The sequence below is a fragment of the Mus pahari genome, chromosome 4 (assembly GCF_900095145.1).
Source record: "Mus pahari chromosome 4, PAHARI_EIJ_v1.1, whole genome shotgun sequence".
In the NCBI taxonomy this organism is placed as follows: Eukaryota; Metazoa; Chordata; class Mammalia; order Rodentia; family Muridae; genus Mus; species Mus pahari.
The window spans coordinates 82,647,955-82,653,461 of record NC_034593.1 but is presented as its reverse complement, the minus strand read 5'-3'; the positions used below and the strand labels follow the sequence as shown (position 1 = coordinate 82,653,461).

The window sequence follows — 5,507 nt, the reverse complement described above, 5'->3', positions numbered from 1 at the left end:
ACAGAAGGAGACTTCTCTGACTAAGACTGAGAGCTGAACTATGGATATAAACATAAATGCTTAGAAAAAAATTTTACTGAATATCTATTTGGTGCAACATTGATTAGAGAGCCTATGACCTACAGAGCCTATGACCTCTCTAGCCATAGTCTTTTGACAGTTCAGCAGTACCAGGTTTGTATTCCCTCCCACTCTATGGACCTTAAATCCAATCCAGAAGCAGCTGCTTTCCCTCAGAATATCCACACCACTACTTCACTAGTCAGCATATGTTGCCAAGCAGTTCATTGTTGTATGCAGGGTCTTCAGGTGGATGTTATAAATGACCCATTTTCCTTCCCAATAGCATTCATAGCTCCCTTTGGAACTATGAATGCTAGTCAGTGGAGGACATTGAGTAAGGGTGTGTGGATGAAATGGAGAAAATGATGCTCATATATATTTCATTTTCTATTGTCTAAGTGCTCTGTTTACATTTTTAACTACTATATTGAATAGGTGGTTCCCAATCTTAGAGTACTTTCTGTCTGTCCTCTCTATGATGTTAGTCATGAGTTTGTAATATGTATTTTTTATCATGTTAGAGTGTGATCCCTCCACCTTTAGTTTATTCAGGGTCTTGTGAATGAACATTGAACTTTGTCAAGCTGTTTTATGTTTGTTATCTATTGAGGTAGTCATGTAATATTTATTTTTGAGCATCTATTTAAGCTATACAACAATAATTCTATGTAAGTATTATGCTTATTGATCTAAACCATCCTTTTCCTCACCAGGATAAAACCAATCTTTTGTGTATAATCTTTTTAATGTACTACTAAATTCCATTTGAACATTTTACACTGAAGAATTTTAAAGCAATGTTCATCAAGTGTGTCATACTGTACTTTTCTTTTTGTGTTGCATGCTCATACAACTTGAGTATCAGTGTAACACTGGTTTGGGAAACTATATCTGCAAGAGGTGGAATTCCTTGTCCACAATTCACATTACCTTTCTCAGGATGACATATGCAGTGATTCACCTGAGACCTTGTGTCAGGCTCCCCAAGCCAGTGTCAGGTGGCATCAGAGAACATGTGAAGTTCTATGACAACTAGAATAGTTTCTATAATCAGAAATGGTTTTTCCATCCTCCTCTGTACATGACTTCTCAAGGATATTGTAAGTAATTCTAGTAACCATTCAAATTCATATATCCAGCATCTGCCTTTGATATCTTTAATGGCAAAGATAGGCAGGCTGAACCATATCTTAATCCTCGAGTATACATTGCAGCTAACATCCCCCTTCAGCTAACATCACAGACAGTTCATTGGTTTGGTTAGGGTCACAAATCCTCAGTTTCCTGTATATTTTTAGTTCCTCACTTTTCCATTCCATAATGGTCTTTAATGGAGCTACTTTACAGCTTGGTTTCCTAGTTTTTTTTTAAAGCCATTCATACCCTGTCAATGAAGTTCTACCTTTGCAGATTTGTACACAGAACTAAGTAGTGGGGCCTTACATGATATGAGAGACTTATGGTTTACTAAAAACACAAATTAATCTTCTGACATTTTGTTTAAAAATGGATCATTGCCTGGGATACAAGCACTTTAAAACTTATAGACATGAACTCTAAATATCATATGTAACATTCTCTTTTCATAAGTTAGTTTATTTGACTTCTTAATAATCCTCTTTTGACATGACATTTATTATAATTTCAGACATCTTTATAGAGGAATAAAGTTTTCTCATTCAACTAATGAGGATTTCATATAAGAAAATTAAATATGACTGGCAGAGAAGAGAAGGAGGAGAAAGAGGAAGAAGAGTTAAGAACTAATAACTAAGAAAAACTGACCTATGATTTCAGAAATGCCAAAAGGTCCCAGAAAAAAATGATGTTTAGAATAAGTTTTTTCTCTGTCTTCTTTCTCTCTAGTGAGGTTCCTGAGTATGAGAAATAAGTCTGATAGAGCCAGTAAATTCTGAATCTGTTTGCCAAGACAGCTGACAAGGGCATCATGCCTTGAACACTTTACTGAAGACTGCTGTAGAGATTCTGTAATTAGATTCAAATGCTTCAGGTAACTGGTGACCTAACCTGGAGAGCTGAAGAATCAGGTCGAGGCAGTTACTGACATCTCAGAGTGAGAACACAAGGCTGGGTGTATCTCCCAACACCACGAGACTCAGCAATCTAGTGGTTTGAGACTCTGTGGAGCCTGATATCTCTCAGGGATGCCACAAGGAACAAGGGTGCTCTTGGAATAGGTGTGGCATTTTATAATATTCTTCTGTGTGTTGAAATCCAAGAACTAGTGTTACTGCTAGGCAAATCCATTGAACATGAATTTAGAAGAGCTCTCACAACAAAATTTAGATTCCCCTTAAAAATTACTAATAGATTATAAAGTCCTACTTGGATTATCAGTTATTTTAAAGGCAGATCATTTCTCTTTACAGAGAATGCCCAATGAGCTTTTTCAACTTTTTAATATATATATATATATTTGAGATTAATTACTTCTCATACACAGGTATCTAATAATTTATTTCTCCCATCCCTTCCAAACCATCCCATTTACCCCTCTTTGATATCTTTCAAATTCATGGTATCTTTTTAAAAATTATTGTTACATGCATATATTAAATTATTTTACTAAATAATTTATTACATGATAGTTCTAAATATAATCTGCTCGGTCTGTGTGTTATATGTATGTATGCTTCCAGGACTGACTATGCAGTAGTGGATAACCAATTGGTGTGCTAGTCCCAGGAGAAAACAATTTCTCCCACTCTCAGCATTCATCAGTAGCCCTGTACTATTTTGTGTATAGTTGAAGTCTTATGGTCTTTTTCCTCACCACATTAGCATGTCAGTTGTTATTGTCCTTATTCAATTTATGTTTAGGCAGTCATGTTGAGGCTTCCTGGATGTAACTTCTGACATTACTGGGAGACAGTCTTGTAGCAAACACCATGATATCCTCTGGCTTTTGCAGTCTCGCTGCCTCCTCTTCTACATTGTTCCTGAGCCTTAGGTGTGGGAGTTCTGTAGATTTTCCCATAGTGATTGGGCTCAACAATTATGCATTTCGATTGGTTTTGGATTTCTGTAATGGTTTCTATTGCAAAGAATTTTTTTTTGATCAGGAGTGAGCTCTATATTATCTGTGGATATAAGGATAAATATTGAGAGTATAATTAGGAATTATGCTGACTTAGTAAAGTGGCAGTTAAAGTCAAATAGATTTAGGCTGCATGAGATTTTGTTCTCTGTATCTGTTTGCTTATTGATTGATTGATTGATTGGTTGATAGATGATTGATTATTTTGGTCTACACAGGGAATTTCACATAATCTGGCAGCTCAGGGGCCCCTGTGGGTCATGTGTGGCACTTTCTGAGGCCACGTCCCTAGCACAGCTAATCAGACCTATGCAAGGACGCAGGGAGAACTGAGGCCTTCAAAAACTAGAGGAGTGAGGGAGGGTTGCAGGTGTTGGGGTCACATCTGGCTTGCCTCAGTTTCCCCACTGCGCACAGGAGGGTGAAGTCTGAGTGTCTTGGGAAAGCAAATTTAGCCCCTTTGAATGCCTGCAGTATATTAAAGCCCAATGCACCCCAATACTTTTGGGGCAAACAAAACACAAAGCTCCTTTTTTTTTTTTTTTTTTTTTTTTTCATTGAAACTTCCTGCAGTTTCCACAGGTTCACAAACCACACACTGACATGAAAGAGATGAAGAAACGAGCAGCTCTTTGGGGCCAGCCTCTCCCACAGCCCACTGGGAAATGCACAGCCTCGCTATCCCACCAAGGACACCCATGTTCCCTGCCTGGTTCATCAATCCTAGGAAGGAAGTGAGGCATGATGGGTGAGGAGGGAGCAAAGATAGCACAGACCTGTCATCCCAGCCTTCAGGAAGCTGAGGCAGGACTGCAGTGAGTTCCAGGCCAGAGAGAGATACAGAGATGACCGGTTTCAAAACACAAAACAACACAATAAAAACTTCCAAACCCTCACAGAGATGCTAATTCAATGCGGGGGGGGGGGGGGGGCTGGCACCCCTGGGTGCTCAGTGGCCAGTCCTCCTGGCAGTAGGCCAGGTACTCAGAGGTCTCACCTTGGCCATTACCCCTGGTGGAAGCCCCATCAGCTACAGAGCCCTGTGGGCAATACTTGGGGTCATATATCTGCCGCTCCAGTCGGAAGACCTCGTCGCTCTGGTTGGTATAGCCCATCTGCAGGGACATGGAAGAATTATTACACTTGGTGCCCAGCTTGGTGTCGTAGATGGGCCTCCAGGTTCCTGAAGCTGTCGGACCCACCTGGCTGGCACACTTATTGGTGCCCATCTGGAGGCTTAGTGCAGTGGTCCATGGGAGGCAGGATGTGCTTCTTGGGGTCATAAAGATGTCCCCTGGTACCACAGGCTGTAATGCCAGACTGGCTGGCACATTTGTCAGTGCTCATCTGCAGCCCGATGACACACCTGCCTGCCTTCAAGGTGGCATCAAAAGTTCCCCTCTTGTTTCTCCAAATATTTAACCCCGATGTCCACACCACTCTGCAGCCCTTTCGTCTTGGCCTTTCCAGCCAGCGCAATCAGAGACACTTGCACCTGAGTCGTATTCCCACTCTCGAAGAGGTCATTGGCTTCAAACAGGTCCATGGGGTTTATGCTGTAGCTGACCATGGCCTTGATGAAGTTAGAGAAGTTTTCTAGCTGGTGCAATTTCTGCATAGAGTGCATTGGGGGGACGGAGCCCGGCTGCAGCTTGTTCATGAGTGTGTGTAGGATAACCCCATCTTTCAGACCCTTCTGGGAGTCAGGGGCAATAGAGAGGCCTGTGAGTCCCTATATTCAATTTTGGAGTTCGGCTTCCTTTTGGGGATCATATTTACTCAGGAGCCAGTTCTTGACTTTGGCCGAGAGCCAGTACAACGGGCCCTTGTTGAACTGTGTGGCGCTCATGGTGCAGGACCAGCATGGGACACTTGGACCAGACATATAAAGCAATATGGCTTGTGTTCTCAGAAAGTCCCCAAGGATGCCTGGGGGATATTACCCACTCAAGTTACAGAGTTAAGTACCCAATTCCTTGTAAATGGCTTTACTGGAGAGACCAACAATGTCTAGCCCAGAAAAGGAAGTACCCTAGGTCTATATGACAGGTAGTGATGCCTGATCAAGGCTGGAAGGTCAGTGTGAGCATCCCATCATTTTCCTTCTATTTTTCTTTTTTTCTTTGTGTGTACAAGCAAACCAGGGAATGTAATTGGTCCTTACTATAACTCAGAAGTCTGAAGGATTTGGCCTAAAAAATAACGTTAGTGGAAAAACTTCTGCTTTCTTATCTCTTATAGGGAGGGAAGTTATTCCCTCAAGAGTATGTAATGTGCTTCAGATTTTGACCATTGACTTCGGCTGGCCTTGGTCTTGATTCTTTTCAATGTTTAGGCTAAGCTCTGTCTTTGCTTCTGCTGAAAGTAATGCCTGAAATATTTGGAT

The 5,507-nt window shown here is 41.2% G+C and overlaps 1 pseudogene; it reads right to left on the bottom strand.

The window, feature by feature from the left end:
* Positions 1–4,014: 4,014 nt before the first annotated feature.
* On the bottom strand, positions 4,015–4,970 carry LOC110320833 (annotated as a pseudogene).
* Between the last annotated feature and the right edge of the window lie 537 nt (positions 4,971–5,507).